Source organism: Rhipicephalus microplus, unplaced genomic scaffold (genome assembly GCF_043290135.1).
Source record: "Rhipicephalus microplus isolate Deutch F79 unplaced genomic scaffold, USDA_Rmic scaffold_179, whole genome shotgun sequence".
Classification (NCBI taxonomy): Eukaryota; Metazoa; Arthropoda; class Arachnida; order Ixodida; family Ixodidae; genus Rhipicephalus; species Rhipicephalus microplus.
Window position 1 is genome coordinate 153,991 of NW_027464750.1, and position 25,976 is coordinate 179,966.

At 54.1% G+C, this 25,976-nt stretch overlaps 3 non-coding genes across 3 annotated transcripts; all 3 read right to left on the minus strand.

Annotated features, from left to right (window-relative positions):
• Positions 1–2,162: 2,162 nt before the first annotated feature.
• On the minus strand, positions 2,163–2,236 carry TRNAI-GAU (transfer RNA isoleucine (anticodon GAU)). Its single transcript has one exon. It is a non-coding gene; the product is annotated as a tRNA-Ile (tRNA).
• A 16,282-nt stretch (positions 2,237–18,518) lies between these two features.
• TRNAN-GUU (transfer RNA asparagine (anticodon GUU)) lies at positions 18,519–18,592 on the minus strand. Its single transcript has one exon. It is a non-coding gene; the product is annotated as a tRNA-Asn (tRNA).
• Positions 18,593–22,652: 4,060 nt separating this feature from the next.
• On the minus strand, positions 22,653–22,726 carry TRNAN-GUU (transfer RNA asparagine (anticodon GUU)). The gene has a single exon. It is a non-coding gene; the product is annotated as a tRNA-Asn (tRNA).
• Between the last annotated feature and the right edge of the window lie 3,250 nt (positions 22,727–25,976).

Sequence of the window (25,976 nt, forward strand, 5' to 3'; positions counted from 1 at the left end):
CGCGCTAGCCAATTACGCCACGGAGACAGTTGTGCTCCACTCTCACCACCATCAGAACATATCTTCAAATCTATCAGCGCAAAGAAAAAAAAAAGCAACACACCACTCCCGGGAGGGCTCGAACCTCCAACCTTTCGGTTAACAGCCGATCACGCTAGCCAATTGCGCTACGGAGACAGTCGTGCTCCACTCCCACCACCATCAGAACATATCTTCAAAGCTATCAGCGCAAAGAAAAAAGCAACACGCCACTCTCGGGTGGGCTCGAACCTCCAACCTTTCGGTTAACAGCCGATCGCGCTAGCCAATCGGACCACGGAGGCAGTCGTGCTCCACTCTCACCACTGTCAGAACATTTCTTCAGAGCTATCAGCCCAAAGAAAAAGAAACGCCGCACCACCACCGGGTGGGCTCGAACCTCCAACCTCTCGGTTTACAGCCGATCGCGCTAGCCAATGGCGCCACGGAGACAGTCGTGCTCCGCTCTCACCACCGTCAGTACATTTCTTCAGAGCTATCAGCCCAAAGAAAAGAAAGCGCCACACCACCACCGGGTGGGCTCGAACTTCCAGCCTTTCGGTTAACGGCCGAACGCGCTAGCCAATTGTGCCACGGAGACAGTCGTGCTCCACTCTCACCACCATCAGAACATATCTTCGAAGCTATCAGCACAAAGAAAAAAGCAACACACCACTCCCGGGAGGGCTCGAAATACTAACCTTTCGGTTAACAGCCGATTGCGCTAGCCAATAGTACCACGGAGACAGTCGTGCTCCAATCTCCCCACCATCAGAACATATCTTCAAAGCTATCAGCGCACAGAAAAAAGCAACACACTACTACCGGGAGGGATCGAACCTCCAACATTTCGGTTAACAGCCGATCGCGCTAGCCAATTGCGCCACGGAGACAGTCGTGCTTCACTCTCACCACCGTCAGAACATTTCCTCAGAGCTATCAGCCCAAAGGAAAAAAAGCGCCGCGCCTCCACCGAGTGGGCTCGAACCTCCAACCTTTTGGTTAACAGCCGATCGCGCTAGCCAATCGCGCCACGGAGACAGTCGTGCTCCGCTCTCACCACCGTCAGAACATTTCTTCAGAGCTATCAGCCCTAAAAAAAAAGCGCCACACCACCACCGGGTGGGCTCGAACCTCCAGCCTTTCGGTTAACGGCCGAACGCGCTAGCGAATTGCGCCACAGAGACAGTCGTGCGCCACTCTCACCACCCTCAAACATATCTTCAAAGCTATCAGCAAAAAGAAAAAAAAAGCAACACACCACCCCTGGGAGGGCTCGAACCTCCAACCTTTCGGTTAACGGCCGATCGCACTAGCCAATTACGCCACGGAGACAGTCTTTCTCCACTCTCACCACCGTCAGAACATTTCTTCAGAGCTATCAGCTCAAAGAAGAAAAAGCGCCGCACCACCACCGGGTGGGCTCGAACCTCCAACCTTTCGGTTAACAGCCGATCGCGCTAGCCAATTGGGCCACGGAGGCAGTCGTGCTCCACTCTCACCACACTGTCAGAACATTTCTTCAGAGCTATCAGCCCAAAGAAAAAGAAACGCCGCACCACCACCGGGTTGGCTCGAACTTCCAGCCTTTCGGTTAACGGCCGAACGCGCTAGCCAATTGTGCCACGGAGACAGTCGTGCTCCACTCTCACCACCATCAGAACATATCTTCGAAGCTATCAGCACAAAGAAAAAAGCAACACACCACTCCCGGGAGGGCTCGAAATACTAACTTTTCGGTTAACAGCCGATTGCGCTAGCCGAAAGTACCACGGAGACAGTCGTGCTCCAATCTCCCCACCATCAGAACATATCTTCAAAGCTATCAGCGCAAAGAAAAAAGCAACACACCACTACCGGGAGGGATCGAACCTCCAACATTTCGGTTAACAGCCGATCGCGCTAGCCAATTGCGCCACGGAGACAGTCGTGCTTCACTCTCACCACCGTCAGAACATTTCCTCAGAGCTATCAGCCCAAAGGGAAAAAAGCGCCGCGCCTCCACCGAGTGGGCTCGAACCTCCAACCTTTCGGTTAAGGGCCCATTGCGCTAGCCATTTGCGCCACGGGGACAGTCGTGCACCACTCTCACCACCACAGAACATTTCTTCAGACTATCAGCCCAAAGAAAAAAAGCGCCGCACCACCACCGGGTGGGCTCGAACCTCCAACCTTTCGGTTATCAGCCGAACGCGCTCGCCAATTGCGCCACGGAGACAGTCGTGCTCCACTCTCACCACCGTCAGAACATTTCTTCAGAGCTATCAGCTCAAAGAAAAAAAAGCGCCGCACCACCACCGGGTGGGCTCGAACCTCCAACCTTTCGGTTAACAGCCGATCGCGCTAGCCAATTGGGCCAAGGAGGCAGTCGTGCTCCACTCTCACCACACTGTCAGAACATTTCTTCAGAGCTATCAGCCCAAAGAAAAAGAAACGCCGCACCACCACCGGGTGGGCTCGAACCTCAAACCTCTCGGCTAACAGCCGGTCGCGCTAGCCAATGGCGCCACGGAGACAGTCGTGCTCCGCTCTCACCACCGTCAGAACATTTCTTCAGAGCTATCAGCCCAAAGAAAAAAAAAGCGCCGCACCTCCACCGGGTGGGCTCGAACCTCCAGCCTTTCGGTTAACAGCCGATCGCGCTAGCCAATTGCGCCACGGAGACAGTCGTGCTGCACTCTCACCACCATCAGAACATATCTCCAAAGCTATCAGCGTAAAGAAAAGAGCAACACACTACTCCCGGGAAGGCTCGAAACTACAACCTTTCGGTTAACCGCCGATCGCGCTAGCCAACTGCGCCACGGAGACAGTCGTGCTCCACTCTCACCACCGTCAGAACATTTCTTCAGAGCTATCAGCTCAAAGAAGAAAAAGCGCCGCACCACCACCGGGTGGGCTCGAACCTCCAACCTTTCGGTTAACAGCCGATCGCGCTAGCCAATTGGGCCACGGAGGCAGTCGTGCTCCACTCTCACCACACTGTCAGAACATTTCTTCAGAGCTATCAGCCCAAAGAAAAAGAAACGCCGCACCACCACCGGCTGGGCTCGAACCTGAAAACTCTCGGTTAACAGCCGGTCGCGCTAGCCAATGGCGCCACGGAGACAGTCGTGCTCCGCTCTCACCACCGTCAGAACATTTCTTCAGAGCTATCAGCCCAAAGAAAAAAAAGCGCCACACCACCACCGGGTGGGCTCGAACCTCCAGCCTTTCGGTTAACGGCCGAACGCGCTAGCCAATTGCGCCACGGAGACAGTCGTGCTCCACTCTCACCACCATCAGAACATATCTTCAAAGCTATCAGCGCAAAGAAAAAAGCAACACACCACTCACGGGAGGGCTCGAAATTCCAACCTTTCGGTTAACAGCCGATCGCGCCAGCCAATTGCGCCACGGAGACAGTCGTGCTCCAATCTCACCATCATCAGAACATATCTTCAAAGCTATCAGCGAAAAGGAAAAAGCAACACACCACTCCCGGGAGGGATCGAACCTCCAACTTTTCGGTTAACAGCCGATCGCGCTAGCCAATTGCGCCACGGAGACAGTCGTCCTCCACTCTCACCACCGTCAGAACATTTCCTCAGAGCTATCAGCCCAAAGGAAAAAAAGCGCCGCACCTCCACCGAGTGGTCTCGAACCTCCAACCTTTCGGTTAAGGGCCCATTGCGCTAGCCAATTGCGCCACGGAGACAGTCGTGCACCACTCTCACCACCGCAGAACATTTCTTCAGACTATCAGCCTAAAGAAAAAAAAGCGCCGCACCACCACCGGGTGGGCTCGAACCTCCAACCTTTCGGTTAACAGCCGAACGCGCTAGCCAATTGCGCCAGGGAGACAGTCGTGCTCCACTCTCACCACCGTCAGAACATTTCTTCAGAGCTATCAGCTCAAAGAAGAAGAAAAAGCGCCGCACCACCACCGGGTGGGCTCGAACCTCCAATCTTTCGGTTAACAGCCGATCGCGCTAGCCAATTGGGCCACGGAGGCAGTCGTGCTCCACTCTCACCACTGTCAGAACATTTCTTCAGAGCTATCAGCCCAAAGAAAAATAAACGCCGCCCCACCACTGGGTGGGCTCGAACATAAAAACCTCTCGGTTAACAGCCGGTCGCGCTAGCCAATGGCGCCACGGAGACAGTCGTGCTCCGCTCTCACCACCGTCAGAACATTTCTTCAGAGCTATCAGCCCTAAGAAAAAAAGCGCCACACCACCACCGGGTGGGCTCGAACCTCCAGCCTTTCGGTTAACGGCCGAACGCGCTAGCTAATTGCGCCACGGTGACAGTCGTGCTCCACTCTCACCACCATCAGAACATATCTTCAAAGTTATCAGCCCAAAGAAAAAAAAAGCAACACACCACTCCCGGGAGGGCTCGAACCTCCAACCTTTCAGTTTACAGCCGATCGCTCTAGCCAATTACGCCACGGAGACAGTCTTTCTCCACTCTCACCACCGTCAGAACATTTCTTCAGAGCTATCAGCTCAAAGAAGAAAAAGCGCCGCACCACCACCGGGTGGGCTCGAACCTCCAACCTTTCGGTTAACAGCCGATCGCGCTAGCCAATTGGAACACGGAGGCAGTCGTGCTCCACTCTCACTACTGTCAGAACATTTCTTCAGAGCTATCAGCCCAAAGAAAAAGAAACGCCGCACCACCACCGGGTGGGCTCGAACCTCCAACCTCTCGGTTAACAGCCGATCGCGCTAGCCAATGGCGCCACGGAGACAGTCGTGCTCCGCTCTCACCACCGTCAGTACATTTCTTCAGAGCTATCAGCCCAAAGAAAAAAAAGCGCCACACCACCACCGGGTGGGCTCGAACTTCCAGCCTTTCGGTTAACGGCCGAACGCGCTAGCCAATTGTGCCACGGAGACAGTCGTGCTCCACTCTCACCACCATCAGAACATATCTTCAAAGCTATCAGCAAAAAGAAAAAAGCAACACACCACTCCCGGGAGGGCTCGAAATTCTAACCTTTCGGTTAACAGCCGATTGCGCTAGCCAATAGCGACACGGAGACAGTCGTGCTCCAATCTCCCTACCATCAGAACATATCTTCAAAGCTATCAGCGCAAAGAAAAAAGCAACACACCACTCCCGGGAGGGATCAAACCTCCAACTTTTCGGTTAACAGCCGATCGCGCAAGCCAATTGCGCCACGGAGACAGTCGTGCTCCACTCTCACCACCGTCATAACATTTCCTCAGAGCTATCAGCCCAAAGGAAAAAAAGCGCCGCGCCTCCACCGAGTGGGCTCGAACCTCCAACCTTTCGGTTAAGGGCCCATTGCGCTAGCCAATTGCGCCACGGAGACAGTCGAGCACCACTCTGACCACCGCAGAACATTTCTTCAGACTATCAGCCCAAAGAAAAAAAGCGCCACACCACCACCGGGTGGGCTCGAACCTCCAACCTTTCGGTTAACAGCCGAACGCGCTAGCCAATTGCGCCACGGAGACAGTCGTGCTCCACTCTCACCACCGTCAGAACATTTTTTCAGAGCTATCAGCTCAAAGAAGAAAAAGCGCCGCACCACCAACGGGTGGGCTCGAACCTCCAACCTTTCGGTTAACAGCCGATCGCGCTAGCCAATTGGGCCACGGAGGCAGTCGTGCTCCACTCTCACCACCATCAGAACATATCTCCAAAGCTATCAGCGAAAAGAAAAGAGCAACACACCACTCCCGGGAAGGCTCGAAACTACAACCGTTCGGTTAACAGCCGATCGCGCTAGCCAATTGCGCCACGGAGACAGTCGTGCTTCACTCTCACCACCGTCAGAACATTTCTTCAGAGCTATCAGCTCAAAGAATAAAAAGCGCCGCACAACCACCGTGTGGGCTCGAACCTCCAACCTTTCGGTTAACAGCCGATCGCGCTAGCCAATTGGGCCACGGAGGCAGTCGTGCTCCACTCTCACCACACTGTCAGAACATTTGTTCAGACTATCAGCCCAAAGAAAAAAAGCGCCGCACCACCACCGGGTGGGCTGGAACCTCCAACCTTTTGGTTAAAAGCCGAACGCGCTAGCCAATTGTGCCACGGAGACAGTCGTGCTCCACTCTCACCACCGTCAGAACATTTCTTCAGAGCTATCAGCTCAAAGAAAAAAAAGCGCCGCACCACCACCGGGTGGGCTCGAACCTCCAACCTTTCGGTTAACAGCCGATCGCGCTAGCCAATTGGGCCACGGAGGCAGTCGTGCTCCACTCTCACCACACTGTTAGAACATTTCTTCAGAGCTATCAGCCCAAAGAAAAAGAAACGCCGCACCACCACCGGGTGGGCTCGAACCTCAAACCTCTCGGCTAACAGCCGGTCGCGCTAGCCAATGGCACCACGGAGACAGTCGTGCTCCGCTCTCACCACCGTCAGAACATTTCTTCAGAGCTATCAGCCCAAAGAAAAAAAAGCGCCGCACCTCCACCGGGTGGGCTCGAACCTCCAGCCTTTCGGTTAACAGCCGATCGCGCTAGCCAATTGCGCCACGGAGACAGTCGTGCTGCACTCTCACCACCATCAGAACATATCTCCAAAGCTATCAGCGAAAAGAAAAGCAACACACCACTCCCGGGAAGGCTCGAAACTACAACCTTTCGGTTAACAGCCGATCGCGCTAGCCAATTGCGCCACGGAGACAGTCGTGCTCCACTCTCACCACCGTCAGAACATTTCTTCAGCGCTATCAGCTCAAAGAAGAAAAAGCGCCGCACCACCACCGGGTGGGCTCGAACCTCCAACCTTTCGGTTAACAGCCGATCGCGCTAGCCAATTGGGCCACGGAGGCAGTCGTGCTCCACTCTCACCACACTGTCAGAACATTTCTTCAGAGCTATCAGCCCAAAGAAAAAGAAATGCCGCACCACCACCGGGTGGGCTCGAACCTGAAAACTCTCGGTTAACAGCCGGTCGCGCTAGCCAATGGCGCCACGGAGACAGTCGTGCTCCGCTCTCACCACCGTCAGAAAATTTCTTCAGAGCTATCAGCCCAAAGAAAAAAAAGCGCCACACCACCACCGGGTGGGCTCGAACCTCCAGCCTTTCGGTTAACGGCCGAACGCGCTAGCCAATTGCGCCACGGAGACAGTCGTGCTCCACTCTCACCACCATCAGAACATATCTTCAAAGCTATCAGCGCAAAGAAGAAAGCAACACACCACTCACGGGAGGGCTCGAAATTCCAACCTTTCGATTAACAGCAGATCGCGCTAGCCAATTGCGCCACGGAGACAGTCGTGCTCCAATCTCCCCACCATCAGAACATATCTTCAAAGCTATCAGCGCAAAGAAAAAAGCAACACACCACTCCCGGGAGGGATCGAACCTCCAACTTTTCGGTTAACAGCCGATCGCGCTAGCCAATTGCGCCACGGAGACAGTCGTGCTCCACTCTCACCGCCGTCAGAACATTTCCTCAGAGCTATCAGCCCAAAGGAAAAAAAGCGCCGCACCTCCACCGTGTGGTCTCGAACCTCCAACCTTTCGGTTAAGGGCCCATTGCGCCACGGAGACAGTCGTGCACCACTCTCACCACCGCAGAACATTTCTTCAGACTATCAGCCCAAAGAAAAGAAGCGCCGCACTACCACCGGGTGGGCTCGAACCTCCAACCTTTCCGTTAACAGCCGAACGCGCTAGCCAATTGCGCCAGGGAGACAGTCGTGCTCCACTCTCACCACCGTCAGAAGATTTCTTCAGAGCTATCAGCTCAAAGAAGAAAAAGCGCCGCACCACCACCGGGTGGGCTCGAACCTCCAATATTTCGGTTAACAGCCGATCGCGCTAGCCAATTGGGCCACGGAGGCAGTCGTGCTCCACTCTCACCACTGTCAGAACATTTCTTCAGAGCTATCAGCCCAAAGAAAAATAAACGCCGCACCACCACCGGGTGAGCTCGAACCTAAAAACCTCTCGGTTAACAGCCGGTCGCGCTAGCCAATGGCGCCACGGAGACAGTCGTGCTCCGCTCTCACCACCGTCAGAACATTTCTTCAGAGCTATCAGCCCTAAGAAAAAAAAGCGCCACACCACCACCGGGTGGGCTCGAACCTCCAGCCTTTCGGTTAACGGCCGAACGCGCTAGCTAATTGCGCCACGGAGACAGTCGTGCTCCACTCTCACCACCATGAGAACATATCTTCAAAGTTATCAGCCCAAAGAAAAAAAGCAACACACCACTCCCGGGAGAGCTCGAACCTCCAACCTTTCAGTTAACAGCCGATCGCGCTAGCCAATACGCCACGGAGACAGTCTTTCTCCACTCTCACCACCGTCAGAACATTTCTTCAGAGCTATCAGCTCAAAGAAGAAAAAGCGCCGAACCACCACCGGGTGGGCTCGAACCTCCAACATTTCGGTTAACAGCCGATCGCGCTAGCCAATTGCACCACGGAGGCAGTCGTGCTCCACTCTCACCACTGTCAGAACATTTCTTCAGAGCTATCAGCCCAAAGAAAAAGAAACGCCGCACCACCACCAGGTGGGCTCGAACCTCCAACCTCTCGGTTAACAGCCGATCGCGCTAGCCAATGGCGCCACGGAGACAGTCGTGCTCCGCTCTCACCACCGTCAGTACATTTCTTCAGAGCTATCAGCCCAAAGAAAAAAAAGCGCCACACCACCACCGGGTGGGCTCGAACTTCCAGCATTTCGGTTAACGGCCGAACGCGCTAGCCAATTGTGCCACGGAGACAGTCGTGCTCCACTCTCACCACCATCAGAACATATCTTCAAAGCTATCAGCACAAAGAAAAAAGCAACATACCACTCCCGGGAAGGCTCGAAATTCTAACCTTTCGGTTAACAGCCGATTGCGCTAGCCAATAGCGCCACGGAGACAGTCGTGCTCCAATCTCCCCACCATCAGAACATATCTTCAAAGCTATCAGCGCAAAGAAAAAAGCAACACACCACTCCCGGGAGGGATCGAACCTCCAACTTTTCGGTTAACAGCCGATCGCGCTAGCCAATTGCGCCACGGTGACAGTCATGCTCCACTCTCACCACCGTCATAACATTTCCTCAGAGCTATCAGTCCAAAGGAAAAAAAGCGCCGCTTCTCCACCGAGTGGGCTCGAACCTCCAACCTTTCGGTTAACAGCCGGTCGCGCTAGCCAATGGCGCCACGGAGACAGACGTGCTCCGCTCTCACCACCGTCAGAACATTTCTTCAGAGCTATCAGCCCAAAGAAAAAAAAGCGCCACACCACCACCGGGTGGGCTCGAACCTCCAGCCTTTCGGTTAACGGCCGAACGCGTTAGCCAATTGCGCCACGGAGACAGTCGTGCTCCACTCTCACCACCATCAGAACATATTTTCAAAGCTATCAGCGCAAAGAAAAAAGCAACACACCACTCACGGGAGGGCTCGAAATTCCAACCTTTCGGTTAACAGCCGATCGCGCTAGCCAATTGCGCCACGGAGACAGTCGTGCTCCAATCTCACCACCATCAGAACATATCTTCAAAGCTATCAGCGCAAAGAAAAAAAAAGCGCCGCACCTCCACCGGGTGTGCTCGAACCTCCAGCCTTTCGGTTAACAGCCGATCGCGCTAGCCAATTGCGCCGCGAAGACAGTCGTGCTCCACTCTCACCACCATCAGAACATATCTCCAAAGCTATCAGCGAAAAGAAAAGAGCAACACACCACTCCCGGGAAGGCTCGAAACTACAACCTTTCGGTTAACAGCCGATCGCGCTAGCCAATTGCGCCACGGAGACAGTCGTGCTCCGCTCTCACCACCGTCAGAACATTTCTTCAGAGCTATCAGCCCAAAGAAAAAAAAGCGCCACACCACCACCGGGTGGGCTCGAACCTCCAGCATTTCGGTTAACGGCCGAACGCGCTAGCCAATTGCGCCACGGAGACAGTCGTGCACAACTCTCACCACCGCAGAACATTTCTTCAGACTATCAGCCCAAAGAAAAAAAGCGCCGCACCACCACCGGGTGGGCTCGAGCCTCCAACCTTTCGGTTAACAGCCGAACGCGCTAGCCAATTGCGCCACGGAGACAGTCGTGCTCCACTCTCACCACCGTCAGAACATTTCTTCAGAGCTATCAGCTCAAAGAAGAAAAAGCGCCGCACCACCACCGGGTGGGCTCGAACCTCCAATCTTTCGGTTAACAGCCGATCGCGCTAGCCAATTGGGCCACGGAGGCAGTCGTGCTCCACTCTCACCACTGTCAGAACATTTCTTCAGAGCTATCAGCCCAAAGAAAAATAAACGCCGCACCACTACCGGGTGGGCTCGAACCTCCAACCTCTCGGTTAACAGCCGGTCGCGCTAGCCAATGGCGCCACGGAGACAGTCGTGCTCCGCTCTCACCACCGTCAGAACATTTCTTCAGAGCTATCAGCCCTAAGAAAAAAAAAGCGCCACACCACCACCGGGTGGGCTCGAACTTCCAGCCTTTCGGTTAACGGCCGAAAGCGCTAGCCAATTGCGCCACAGAGACAGTCGTGCGCCAATCTCAACACCATAAGAACATATCTTCAAAGCTATCAGCGCAAAGAAAAAAGCAACACACCACTCCCGGGAGGGCTCGAAATTCCAACCTCTCGGTTAACAGTCGATTGCGCTAGCCAATTGCGCCACGGAGACAGTCCTGCTTCACTCTCACCACCATCAGAACATACCTTCAACGCCATCAGCGCAAAGCAAAAAAAAGCAACACACCGTCCACGGGTGGGCTCGAAACTCCAATCTTTCGGTTAACAACCAATCGCGCTAGCGAATTGCGCCACGGAGACAGTCCTGCTCCACTCTCACCACCATGAGAACATATCTTCAAAGCTATCAGCCCAAAGAAAAAGAAGCGCCGCACCACCACCGGGTGGGCTCGAACCTCCAACCTTTCGGTTAACAGCCGATCGCGCTAGCCAATTGCGCCCCAGAGACAGTCCTGCTCCACTCTCACCACCATCAGAACATATCTTCAGAGCTATGAGCCCAAAGAAAAAAAAGCGCCGAACCACCACCGGGTGGGCTCGAACCTCCAACCTTTTGGTTAACAGCTGATCGCGCTAGCCAATTGCGCCACGGAGACAGTCCTGCTCCACTCTCACCACCATCAGAACATATCTTCAAAGCTTTCAGCCCAAAGAAAAAAAAGCAACAAACCAATCCCGGGAGTGCTCGAACCTCCAACCTTTCAGTTAACAGCCGATCGCGCTAGCCAATTGCGCCACAGAGATAGTCGTGCTCCACTCTCACCACCGTCAGAACATTTCTTCAGAGCTATCAGCCCAAAGGAAAAAAAGCGCCGCTCCACCACCGGGTGGGCTCGAACCTCCAGCCTTTCGGTTAACAGCCCATCGCGCTAGCCAATAGCGCCACGGAGACAGTCGTGCTCCACTCTCACCACCATCAGAACATATCTTTAAAGCTATAATAGCAAAGAAAAAAGCAACACACCACTCCCGGGAGGGCTCAAACCTCCAATGTTTTGGTTAACAGCCGAACGTGCTAGCTAATTGCGCCACGGAGACAGTCGTGCTCCGCTTTCACCACTATCAGAACATATCTTCAAAGCTATCAGCGCAAAGAAAAAAGCAACACACCATTCCCGGGAGGGCTCGAAATTCCAACCGTTTGGTTAACAGCCGATCGTGCTAGGCAATTGCGCCACGGAGACAGTATAGTGCAGCTTTTCCACCTCCGTCAGAACATTTCTTCAGAGCTATCAGCCCAAAGAAAAAAAAAGCGCCGCACCTCCACCGGGTGGGCTCGAACCTCCAGCCATTCGGTTAACAGCCGATCGCGCTAGCCAATTGCGCCACGGAGACAGTCGTGCTCCACTCTCACCACCATCAAAACATATCTCCAGAGCTATCAGCGCAAAGAAAAGAGCAACACACCACTCCCGGGAAGGCTCGAAACTACAACCTTTCGGTTAACAGCCGATCGCGCTAGCCAATTGCGCCATGGAGACAGTAGTGCAGCACTCCCACCTCCGTCAGCACATTTCTTCAGAGCTATCAGCCCAAAAAAAAGCGCCGCACCTCCACCGGGTGGGCTTGAACCTCCAGCCTTTCGGTTAACAGCCGATCGCGCTAGCCAATTGCGCCACGGAGACAGTCCAGCTCCACTCTCACCACCATCAGAACATATCTTCAGACTATCAGCCCAAAGAAAAAAAGCGCCGCACCACCACCGGGTGGGCTCGAACCTCCAACCTTTCGGTTAACAGCCGATCGCGCTAGCCAATTGCGCCACAGAGACAGTCGTGCTCCACTCTCACCACCGTCACAACATTTCTTCAGAGCTATCAGTCCAAAGAAGAAAAAGCGCCGCACCACCACCGGGTGGGCTCGAACCTCCAACCTTTCGGTTAACAGCCGATCACGCTAGCCGATTGCGCCGCGGAGACAGTCGTGCTCCAATCTCACCACCGTCAGAACATTTCTTCAAAGCTATCAGCACAAAGAAAAGAGCATCACACCACTCCTGGGAGGGCTCGAAACTCCAACCTTTTGGTTAACAGCCGATCGCGCTAGCCAATTGCGCCACGGAGGCAGTCATACGCAACTCTCACCACCGTGAAAACATTTCTCCAAAGCTATCAGCGCAAAGATAAAAAAAAGTGACACACTGCTTCCGGGAGGGCTCGAACCTCCAAACTTTCGGTTAACAGCCGAACGCGCTAGGCAAGTGCGCCACGGAGAAAGTCGTGCTCCATTCTCACCACTGTCAGAACATTTCTCCAAAGCTATCAGCGCAAAGAAAAAAGAGCGCCGCACCACACCCGCGTGGGCTCGAACCTCCAACCTTTCGGTTAACAGCCGATCGCGCTAGCCAATTGCGCCACAGAGACAGTCGTGCTCCACTCTCACCACCATCAGAACATATCTTTAAAGCTATCAGCGCAAAAAAAAAGCAACACACCACTTCCGGGAGGGCACGAACCTCGAACCTTTCGGTTAACAGCCGATTGCGCTAGCCAACTGCGCCATGGAGACAGTCCTTTTCCACTCTCACCACCATCAAAACATATCTTCAAAGCTATCAGCCCAAAGAAAAAAAAGCTACACAACACTCTCGGGAGGGCTCGAACCTGCAACCTTTCAGTTAAAAGCCGATCGCGCTAGCCAATTGCGCAACGGAGACAGTCGCGCTACACTCTCACCACCGTCAGAACATTTCCTCAGAGCTATCAGCCCGAAGGAAAAAAAGCGCAGCACCACAACCGGGTGGGCTCGAACCTCCAACCTTTCGGTTAACAGCCGATCGCGCTAGCCAATTGGGCCACGGAGGCAGTCGTGCTCCACTCTCACCACACTGTCAGAACATTTCTTCAGAGCTATCAGCCCAAAGAAAAAGAAACGCCGCACCACCACCGGGTGGGCTCGAACCTCAAACCTCTCGGCTAACAGCCGGTCGCGCTAGCCAATGGCGCCACGGAGACAGTCGTGCTCCGCTCTCACCACCGTCAGAACATTTCTTCAGAGCTATCAGCCCAAAGAAAAAAAAAGCGCCGCACCTCCACCGGGTGGGCTCGAACCTCCAGCCTTTCGGTAAACAGCCGATCGCGCTAGCCAATTGCGCCACGGACCCAGTCGTGCTGCACTCTCACCACCATCAGAACATATCTCCAAAGCTATCAGCGAAAAGAAAAGAGCAACACACCACTCCCGGGAAGGCTCGAAACTACAACCTTTCGGTTAACAGCCGATCGCGCTAGCCAATTGCGCCACGGAGACAGTCGTGCTCCACTCTCACCACCGTCAGAACATTTCTTCAGAGCTATCAGCGAAAAGAAAAGAGCAACACACCACTCCCGGGAAGGCTCGAAACTACAACCTTTCGGTTAACAGCCGATCGCGCTAGCCAATTGCGCCACGGAGACAGTCGTGCTCCACTCTCACCACCGTCAGAACATTTCTTCAGAGCTATCAGCTCAAAGAAGAAAAAGCGCCGCACCACCACCGGGTGGGCTCGAACCTCCAACCTTTCGGTTAACAGCCGATCGCGCTAGCCAATTGGGCCACGGAGGCAGTCGTGCTCCACTCTCACCACACTGTCAGAACATTTCTTCAGAGCTATCAGCCCAAAGAAAAAGAAACGCCGCACCACCACCGGGTGGGCTCGAACCTGAAAACTCTCGGTTAACAGCCGGTCGCGCTAGCCAATGGCGCCACGGAGACAGTCGTGCTCCGCTCTCACCACCGTCAGAACATTTCTTCAGAGCTATCAGCCCAAAGAAAAAAAAGCGCCAAACCACCACCGGGTGGGCTCGAACCTCCAGCCTTTCGGTTAACGACCGAACGCGCTAGCCAATTGCGCCACGGAGACAGTCGTGCTCCACTCTCACCACCATCAGAACATATCTTCAAAGCTATCAGCGCAAAGAAAAAAGCAACACACCACTCACGGGAGGGCTCGAAATTCCAACCTTTCGGTTAACAGCCGATCGCGCTAGCCAATTGCGCCACGGAGACAGTCGTGCTCCAATCTCCCCACCATCAGAACATATCTTCAAAGCTATAAGCGTTAAGAAAAAAGCAACACACCACTCCCGGGAGGGATCGAATCTCCAACTTTTCGGTTAACAGCCGATCGCGCTATCCAATTGGGCCACGGAGACAGTCGTGCTCCACTCTCAACACTGTCAGAACATTTCTTCAGAGCTATCAGCCCAAAGAAAAAGAAACGCCGCACCACCACCGGGTGGGCTCGAACCTCCAACCTCTCGGTTAACAGCCGATCGCGATAGCCAATGGCGCCACGGAGACAGTCGTGCTCCGCTCTCACCACCGACAGTACATTTCTTCAGAGCTATCAGCCCAAACAAAAAAAAGCGCCACACCACCACCGTGTGGGCTCGAACTTCCAGCCTTTCGGTTAACGGCCGAACGCGCTAGCCAATTGTGCCACGGAGACAGTCGTGCTCCACTCTCACCACCATCAGAACATATCTTCAAAGCTATCAGCACAAAGAAAAAAGCAACACACCACTCCCGGGAGGGCTCGAAATTCTAACCTTTCGGTTAACAGCCGATTGCGCTAGCCAATAGCGCCACGGAGACAGTCGTGCTCCAATCTCCCCACCATCAGAACATATCTTCAAAGCTATAAGCGCAAAGAAAAAAGCAACACACCACTCCCGGGAGGGATCGAACCTCCAACTTTTCGGTTAACAGCCGATCGCGCTAGCCAATTGCGCCACGGAGACAGTCGTGCTCCACTCTCACCACCGTCATAACATTTCCTCAGAGCTATCAGCCCAAAGGAAAAAAAGCGCCGCGCCTCCACCGAGTGGGCTAGAACCTCCAACCTTTCGGTTAAGGGCCCATTGCGCTAGCCAATTGCGCCACGGAGACAGTCGAGCACCACTTTCACCACCGCAGAACATTTCTTCAGACTATCAGCCCAAAGAAAAAAAGCGCCGCACCACCACCGGGTGGGCTCGAACCTCCAACCTTTCGGTTAACAGCCGAACGCGCTAGCCAATTGCGCCACGGAGACAGTCGTGCTCCACTCTCACCACCGTCAGAACATTTCTTCAGAGCTATCAGCTCAAAGAAGAAAAAGCGCCGCACCACCAACGGGTGGGCTCGAACCTCAAACCTTTCGGTTAACAGCCGATCGCGCTAGCCAATTGGGCCACGGAGGCAGTCGTGCTCCACTCTCACCACCGTCAGAACATTTTTTCAGAGCTATCAGCTCAAAGAAGAAAAAGCGCCACACAACCACCGGGTGGGCTCGAACCTCCAACCTTTCGGTTAACAGCCGATCGCGCTAGCCAATTGGGCCACGGAGGCAGTCGTGCTCCACTCTCACCACACTTTCAGAACATTTCCTCAGAGCTATCAGCCCAAAGAAAAAGAAACGCCGCACCACCACCGGGTGGGCTCGAACCTGAAAACTCTCGGTTAACAGCCGGTCGCGCTAGCCAATGGCGCCACGGAGACAGTCGTGCTCCGCTCTCACCACCGTCAGAACATTTCTTCAGAGCTATCAGCGCAAAAAAAAAGCAACACACCACTTCCGGGAGGGCACGAACCTCGAACCTTTCGGTTAACAGCCGATTGCGCTAGCCAACTGCGCCATGGAGACAGTCCTTTTCCACTCTCACCACCATCAAAACATATCTTCAAAGCTATCAGCCCAAAGAAAAAAAAGCTACACAACACTCTCGGGAGGGCTCGAACCTGCAACCTTTCAGTTAAAAGCCGATCGCGCTAGCCAATTGCGCAACGGAGACAGTCGCGCTACACTCTCACCACCGTCAGAACATTTCCTCAGAGCTATCAGCCCGAAGGAAAAAAAGCGCAGCACCACAACCGGGTGGGCTCGAACCTCCAACCTTTCGGTTAACAGCCGATCGCGCTAGCCAATTGGGCCACGGAGGCAGTCGTGCTCCACTCTCACCACACTGTCAGAACATTTCTTCAGAGCTATCAGCCCAAAGAAAAAGAAACGCCGCACCACCACCGGGTGGGCTCGAACCTCAAACCTCTCGGCTAACAGCCGGTCGCGCTAGCCAATGGCGCCACGGAGACAGTCGTGCTCCGCTCTCACCACCGTCAGAACATTTCTTCAGAGCTATCAGCCCAAAGAAAAAAAAAGCGCCGCACCTCCACCGGGTGGGCTCGAACCTCCAGCCTTTCGGTAAACAGCCGATCGCGCTAGCCAATTGCGCCACGGACCCAGTCGTGCTGCACTCTCACCACCATCAGAACATATCTCCAAAGCTATCAGCGAAAAGAAAAGAGCAACACACCACTCCCGGGAAGGCTCGAAACTACAACCTTTCGGTTAACAGCCGATCGCGCTAGCCAATTGCGCCACGGAGACAGTCGTGCTCCACTCTCACCACCGTCAGAACATTTCTTCAGAGCTATCAGCGAAAAGAAAAGAGCAACACACCACTCCCGGGAAGGCTCGAAACTACAACCTTTCGGTTAACAGCCGATCGCGCTAGCCAATTGCGCCACGGAGACAGTCGTGCTCCACTCTCACCACCGTCAGAACATTTCTTCAGAGCTATCAGCTCAAAGAAGAAAAAGCGCCGCACCACCACCGGGTGGGCTCGAACCTCCAACCTTTCGGTTAACAGCCGATCGCGCTAGCCAATTGGGCCACGGAGGCAGTCGTGCTCCACTCTCACCACACTGTCAGAACATTTCTTCAGAGCTATCAGCCCAAAGAAAAAGAAACGCCGCACCACCACCGGGTGGGCTCGAACCTGAAAACTCTCGGTTAACAGCCGGTCGCGCTAGCCAATGGCGCCACGGAGACAGTCGTGCTCCGCTCTCACCACCGTCAGAACATTTCTTCAGAGCTATCAGCCCAAAGAAAATAAAGCGCCAAACCACCACCGGGTGGGCTCGAACCTCCAGCCTTTCGGTTAACGACCGAACGCGCTAGCCAATTGCGCCACGGAGACAGTCGTGCTCCACTCTCACCACCATCAGAACATATCTTCAAAGCTATCAGCGCAAAGAAAAAAGCAACACACCACTCACGGGAGGGCTCGAAATTCCAACCTTTCGGTTAACAGCCGATCGCGCTAGCCAATTGCGCCACGGAGACAGTCGTGCTCCAATCTCCCCACCATCAGAACATATCTTCAAAGCTATAAGCGTTAAGAAAAAAGCAACACACCACTCCCGGGAGGGATCGAATCTCCAACTTTTCGGTTAACAGCCGATCGCGCTATCCAATTGGGCCACGGAGACAGTCGTGCTCCACTCTCAACACTGTCAGAACATTTCTTCAGAGCTATCAGCCCAAAGAAAAAGAAACGCCGCACCACCACCGGGTGGGCTCGAACCTCCAACCTCTCGGTTAACAGCCGATCGCGATAGCCAATGGCGCCACGGAGACAGTCGTGCTCCGCTCTCACCACCGACAGTACATTTCTTCAGAGCTATCAGCCCAAACAAAAAAAAGCGCCACACCACCACCGTGTGGGCTCGAACTTCCAGCCTTTCGGTTAACGGCCGAACGCGCTAGCCAATTGTGCCACGGAGACAGTCGTGCTCCACTCTCACCACCATCAGAACATATCTTCAAAGCTATCAGCACAAAGAAAAAAGCAACACACCACTCCCGGGAGGGCTCGAAATTCTAACCTTTCGGTTAACAGCCGATTGCGCTAGCCAATAGCGCCACGGAGACAGTCGTGCTCCAATCTCCCCACCATCAGAACATATCTTCAAAGCTATAAGCGCAAAGAAAAAAGCAACACACCACTCCCGGGAGGGATCGAACCTCCAACTTTTCGGTTAACAGCCGATCGCGCTAGCCAATTGCGCCACGGAGACAGTCGTGCTCCACTCTCACCACCGTCATAACATTTCCTCAGAGCTATCAGCCCAAAGGAAAAAAAGCGCCGCGCCTCCACCGAGTGGGCTAGAACCTCCAACCTTTCGGTTAAGGGCCCATTGCGCTAGCCAATTGCGCCACGGAGACAGTCGAGCACCACTTTCACCACCGCAGAACATTTCTTCAGACTATCAGCCCAAAGAAAAAAAGCGCCGCACCACCACCGGGTGGGCTCGAACCTCCAACCTTTCGGTTAACAGCCGAACGCGCTAGCCAATTGCGCCACGGAGGCAGTCGTGCTCCACTCTCACCACCGTCAGAACATTTTTTCAGAGCTATCAGCTCAAAGAAGAAAAAGCGCCACACAACCACCGGGTGGGCTCGAACCTCCAACCTTTCGGTTAACAGCCGATCGCGCTAGCCAATTGGGCCACGGAGGCAGTCGTGCTCCACTCTCACCACACTTTCAGAACATTTCCTCAGAGCTATCAGCCCAAAGAAAAAGAAACGCCGCACCACCACCGGGTGGGCTCGAACCTGAAAACTCTCGGTTAACAGCCGGTCGCGCTAGCCAATGGCGCCACGGAGACAGTCGTGCTCCGCTCTCACCACCGTCAGAACATTTCTTCAGAGCTATCAGCCCAAAGAAAAAAAAGCGCCACACCACCACCGGGTGGGCTCGAACCTCCAGCCTTTCGGTTAACGGCCGAACGCGCTAGCCAATTGCGCCACGGAGACAGTCGTGCTCCACTCTCACCCCCATCAGAACATATCTTCAAAGCTATCAGCGCAAAGAAAAAAGCAACACACCACTCACGGGAGGGCTCGAAATTCCAACCTTTCGGTTAACAGCCGATCGCACTAGCCAATTGCGCCACGGAGACAGTCGTGCTCCAATCTCCCCACCATCAGAACATATCTTCAAAGCTATCAGCGCAAAGAAAAAAAAAGCGCCGCACCTCCACCGGGTGGGCTCGAACCTCCAGCCTTTCGGTTAACAGCCGATCGCGCTAGCCAATTGCGCCACGGAGACAGTCGTGCTCCACTCTCACCACCATCAGAACATATCTCCAAAGCTATCAGCGAAAAGAAAAGAGCAACACACCACTCCCAGGAAGGCTCGAAACTACAACCTTTCGGTTAACAGCCGATCGCGCTAGCATTTGCGCCACGGAGACAGTCGTGCTCCACTCTCACCACCGTCAGAACATTTCTTCAGAGCTATCAGCTCAAAGAAGAAAAAGCGCCACACCACCCACGGGTGGGCTCGAACCTCCAACCTTTCGGTTAACAGCCGATCGCGCTAGCCAATTGGGCCACGGAGGCAGTCGTGCTCCACTCTCACCACACTGTCAGAACATTTCTTCAGAGCTATCAGCCCAATGAAAAAGAAACGCCGCACCACCACCGGGTGGGCTCGAACCTGAAAACTCTCGGTTAACAGCCGGTCGCGCTAGCCAATGGCGCCACGGAGACAGTCGTGCTCCGCTCTCACCACCGTCAGAACATTTCTTCAGAGCTATCAGCCCAAAGAAAAAAAAGCGCCACACCACCACCGAGTGGTCTCGAACCTCCAACCTTTCGGTTAAGGGCCCATTGCGCTAGCCAATTGCGCCACGGAGACAGTCGTGCACCACTCTCACCACCGATGAACATTTCTTCAGACTATCAGCCCAAAGAAAAAAAGCGCCGCACCACCACCGGGTGGGCTCGAACCTCCAACCTTTCGGTTAACAGCCGAATGCGCTAGCCAATTGCGCCACGGAGACAGTCGTGCTCCACTCTCACCACCGTCAGAACATTTCTTCAGAGCTATCAGCCCAAAGAAGAAAAAGCGCCGCACCACCACCGGGTGGGCTCGAACCTCCAATCTTTCGGTTAACAGCCGATCGCGCTAGCCAATTGGGCCACGGAGGCAGTCGTGCTCCACTCTCACCACTGTCAGAACATTTCTTCAGAGCTATCAGCCCAAAGAAAAATAAACGCCGCACCACCACCGGGTGGGCTCGAACCTCCAACCTCTCGGTTAACAGCCGGTCGCGCTAGCCAATGGCGCCACGGAGACAGTCGTGCTCCGCTCTCACCACCGTCAGAACATTTCTTCAGAGCTATCAGCCCTCAGAAAAAAAAGCACCACACCACCACCGGGTGGGCTCGAACCTCCAGCCTTTCGGTTGACCGCCGAACGCGCTAGCCAATTGCGCCCAGAGACAGTCGTGCGCCACTCTCAACACCATAAGAACATATCTTCAAAGCTATCAGCGCAAAGAAAAAAGCAACACACCACTCCCGGGAGGGCTCGAAATTCCAACCTTTCGGTTAACAGCCGATTGCGCTAGCCAATTGCGCCACGGAGACAGTCGTGCTTCACTCTCACCACCATCAGAAAATACCTTCAACGCCATCAGTGCAAAGCAAAAAAAAAAGCGACACACCGTCCACGGGTGGGCTCGAAACTCCAATCTTTCGGTTAACAACCGATCGCGCTAGCCAATTGCGCCACGGAGACAGTCCTGCTCCACTCTCACCACCATGAGAACATATCTTTAAAGCTATCAGCCCAAAGAAAAAGAAGCGCCGACCACCACCGGGTGGGCTCGAACCTCCAACTTTTCGGTTAACAGCCGATCGCGCTAGCCAATTGCGCCCCAGAGACAGTCCTGCTCCACTCTCACCACCATCAGAACATATCTTCAGAGCTATGAGCCCAAACAAAAAAAAGCGCCGAACCACCACCGGGTGGGCTCGAACCTCCAACCTTTAGGTTAACAGCTGATCGCGCTAGCCAATTGCGCCACGGAGACAGTCCTGCTCCACTCTCACCACCATCAGAACATATCTTCAAAGCTTTCAGCCCAAAGAAAAAAAAGCAACAAACCAATCCCGGGAGGGCTCGAACCTCCAACCTTTCAGTTAACAGCCGATCGCGCTAGCCAATTGCGCCACAGAGATAGTCGTGCTCCACTCTCACCACCGTCAGAACATTTCTTCAAAGCTAGCAGCCCAAAGGAAAAAAAGCGCCGCTCCACCACCGGGTGGGCTCGAACCTCCAGCCTTTCGGTTAACAGCCCATCACGCTACCCAATAGCGCCACGGAGACAGTCGTCCTCCACTCTCACCACCATCAGAACATATCTTTAAAGCTATAATAGCAAAGAAAAAAGCAACACACCACTCCCGGGAGGGCTCAAACCTCCAATGTTTTGGTTAACAGCCGAACGTGCTAGCTATTTGCGCCACGGAGACAGTCGTGCTCCGCTTTCACCACCATCAGAACATATCTTCAAAGCTATCAGCGCAAAGAAAAAGCAACACACCACTCCCGGGAGGGCTCGAACCTCCAAATTTTCGGTTAACAGCCGAACGTGCTAGCCAATTGCGCCACGGAGACAGTCGTGCTCCAATCTCACCACCGTGAAAACATTTCTCCAAAGCTATCAGCGCAAAGATAAAAAAAGTGACACACTGCTTCCGGGAGGGCTCGAACCTCCAAACTTTCGGTTAACAGCCGATTGCGCTAGCCAATTGCGCCACGGAGACAGTCCTTTTCCACTCTCACCACCATCAGAACATATCTTCAAAGCTATCAGCCCAAAGAAAAAAAAGCTACACAACACTCTCGGGAGGGCTCGAACCTCCAACCTTTCAGTTAAAAGCCGATCGCGCTAGCCAATTGCGCCACGGAGACAGTCACGCTACACCCTCACCACCGTCAGAACATTTCCTCAGAGCTATCAGCCCAAAGGAAAAAAAGCGCAGCACCACGACCGGGTGGGCTCGAACCTCCAACCTTTCGGTTAACAGCCGATCGCGCTAGCCAGTTGCGCCACGGAGACAGTCCTGCTCTACTCTCACCACCATCAGAACATATCTTCAAAGCTATCAGCCCGAAGAAAAAAAAAGCTACACAACACTCTCGGGAGGGCTCGAACCTCCAACCTTTCAGTTAAAAGCCGATCGCGCTAGCCAATTGCGCCACGGAGACAGTCGCGCTACACTCTCACCACCGTCAGAACATTTCCTCAGAGCTATCAGCCCAAAGGAAAAAAAGCGCAGCACCACAACCGGGTGGGCTCGAACCTCCAACGTTTCGGTTAACAGCCCAACGCGCTAGCCAATTGCGCCACGGAGACAGTCGTGGTCCACTCTCACCACCATCAGAACATATCTTCAAAGCTATCAGCGCAAAGAAAAAAGCGACACACCGTCTCCTGGTGGGCTCAAACCTCCAACCTTTCGGTTAACAGCCAATCGCGCTAGCCAATTGCGCTTCGGAGACAGTCCTGCACCACTCTCACCACCATCAAACATATCTTCAAAGCTATCAGACCAAAGAAAAAAAAGCGCCGCACTACCCCCGGGTGGGCTCGAACCTCCAGCCTTTCGGTTAACGGCCGAACGCGCTAGCCAATTGCGCCACGGAGACAGTCGTGCTCCACTCTCACCACCATCAGAAAATATCTTCAAAGCTATCAGCGCAAAGAAAAAAGAAACACACCACTCCCGGGAGGGCTCGAAATTCCCACCTTTCGGTTAACAGCCGATCGCGCTAGCCAATTGTGCCACGGAGACAGTCGTGCTTCACTCTCACCACCATGAGAACATACCTTCAATGCCATCAGCGCAAAGCAAAAAAAAGCGACACACCGTCCACGGGTGGGCTCGAAACTGCAATCTTTCGGTTAACAACCGATCGCGCTATCCAATTGCGCCACGGAGACAGTCCTGCTCCAGTCTCACCAACATGAGAACATATCTTCAAAGCTATCAGCCCAAAGAAAAAAGTAGTGTCGCACAACCATCGGGTGGGCTCGAACCTCGAACCTTTCGGTTAACAGCCGATCGCGCTAGCCAATTGAGCCACGGAGACAGTCGTGCTCCACTCTCACCACCATCAGAGCATTTCTTCAGAGCTATCAGCCCAAAGGAAAAAAAGCGCCGCATCACCACCGGGTGGGCTCGAACCTCAAACCTTTCGGTTAACAGCCGATCGCGCTAGCCAATTGGGCCCCGGAGGCAGTCGTGCTCCACTCTCACCACTGTCAGAACATTTCTTCAGAGCTAACAGCCCAAAGAAAAAGAAACGCCGCACCACCATCGTGTGGGCTCGAACATCCAACTTCTCGGTCAACAGCCGATCGCGCTAGCCAATTGCGACAGCCACGGAGACAGTCGTTCTCCCCTCTCACCACCATCAGAACATATCTTCAAAGCAATCAGCGCAAAGAAAAAAGCGACACACCGTCCCCTGGTGGGCTCGAACCTGAAAACTCTCGGTTAACAGCCGGTCGCGCTAGCCAATGGCGCCACGGAGACAGTCGTGCTCCGCTCTCACCACCGTCAGAACATCTCTTCAGAGCTATCAGCCCGAAGAAAAAAAAGCGCCACACCACCACCGGGTGGGCTCGAACCTCCAGCCTTTCGGTTAACGGCCGAACGCGCTAGCCAATTGCGCCACGGAGACAGTCGTGCTCCACTCTCACCACCATCAGAACATATCTTCAAAGCTATCAGCGCAAAGAAAAAAGCAACACACCACTCACGGGAGGGCTCGAAATTCCAACCTTTCGGTTAACAGTCGATCGCGCTAGCCAATTGCGCCACGGAGACAGTCGTGCTCCAATCTCCCCAACATCAGAACATATCTTCAAAGCTATCAGCCCAAAGAAAAAAAAAGCGCCGCACCTCCACCGGGTGGGCTCAAACCTCCAGCCTTTCAGTTAACAGCCGATCTCGCTAGCCAATTGCGCCACGGAGACAGTCGTGCTCCACTCTCACCACCATCAGAACATATCTCCAAAGCTATCAGCGAAAAGAAAAGAGCAACACACCACTCCCAGGAAGGCTCGAAACTACAACCTTTCGGTTAACAGCCGATCGCGCTAGCCAATTGCGCCACGGAGACAGTCGTGCTCCACTCTCACCACCGTCAGAACATTTCTTCAGAGCTATCAGCTCAAAGAAGAAAAAGCGCCGCACCACCCACGGGTGGGCTCGAACCTCCAAACTTTCGGTTAACAGCCGATCGCGCTAGCCAATTGGGCCACGGAGGCAGTCGTGCTCCACTCTCAGCACACTGTCAGAACATTTCTTCAGAGCTATCAGCCCAAAGAAAAAGAAACGCCGCACCACCACCGGGTGGGCTCGAACCTGAAAACTCTCGGTTAACAGCCGGTCGCGCTAGCCAATGGCGCCACGGAGACAGTCGTGCTCCGCTCTCACCACCGTCAGAACATTTCTTCAGAGCTATCAGCCCAAAGAAAAAAAAGCGCCACACCACCACCGGGTGGGCTCGAACCTCCAGCCTTTCGGTTAATGGCCGAACGCGCTAGCCAATTGCGCCACGGAGACAGTCGTGCTCCACTCTCACCACCATCAGAACATATCTTCAAAGCTATCAGTGCAAAGAAAAAAGCAACACACCACTCACGGGAGGGCTCGAAATTCCAACCTTTCGGTTAACAGCCGATCGCGCTAGCCAATTGCGCCACGGAGACAGTCGTGCTCCAATCTCCCCACCATCAGAACATATCTTCAAAGCTATCAGCGCAAAGAAAAAAGCAACACACCACTCCCGGGAGGGATCGAACCTCCAACTTTTCGGTTAACAGCCGATCGCGCTAGCCAATTGCGCCACGGAGACAGTCGTGCTCCACTCTCACCACCGTCAGAACATTTCCTCAGAGCTATCAGCCCAAAGGAAAAAAAGCGCCGCACCTCCACCGAGTGGTCTCGAACCTCCAACCTTTCGATTAAGGGCCCATTGCGCTAGCCGATTGCGCCACGGAGACAGTCGTGCACCACTCTCACCACCGCAGAACATTTCTTCAGACTATCAGCCCAAAGAAAAAAAGCGCCGCACCACCACCGGGTGGGCTCGAACCTCCAACCTTTCGGTTAACAGCCGAACGCGCTAGCCAATTGCGCCACGGAGACAGTCGTGCTCCACTCTCACCACCGTCAGAACATTTCTTCAGAGCTATCAGCCCAAAGAAGAAAAACCGCCGCACCACCACCGGGTGGGCTCGAACCTCCAATCTTTCGGTTAACAGCCGATCGCGCTAGCCAATTGGGCCACGGAGGCAGTCGTGCTCCACTCTCACCACTGTCAGAACATTTCTTCAGAGCTATCAGCCCAAAGAAAAATAAACGCCGCACCACCACCGAGTGGGCTCGAACCTCCAACCTTTCGGTTAAGGGCCCATTGCGCTAGCCAATTGCGCCACGGAGACAGTCGAGCACCACTTTCACCACCGCAGAACATTTCTTCAGACTATCAGCCCAAAGAAAAAGAAACGCCGCACCACCACCGGGTGAGCTCGAACCTGAAAACTCTCGGTTAACAGCCGGTCGCGCTAGCCAATGGCGCCACGGAGACAGTCGTGCTCCGCTCTCACCACCGTCAGAACATTTCTTCAGAGCTATCAGCCCAAAGAAAAAAAAGCGCCAAACCACCACCGGGTGGGCTAGAACCTCCAGCCTTTCGGTTAACGACCGAACGCGCTAGCCAATTGCGCCACGGAGACAGTCGTGCTCCACTCTCACCACCATCAGAACATATCTTCAAAGCTATCAGCGCAAAGAAAAAAGCAACACACCACTCACGGGAGGGCTCGATATTCCAACCTTTCGGTTAACAGCCGATCGCGCTAGCCACTTGCGCCACGGAGACAGTC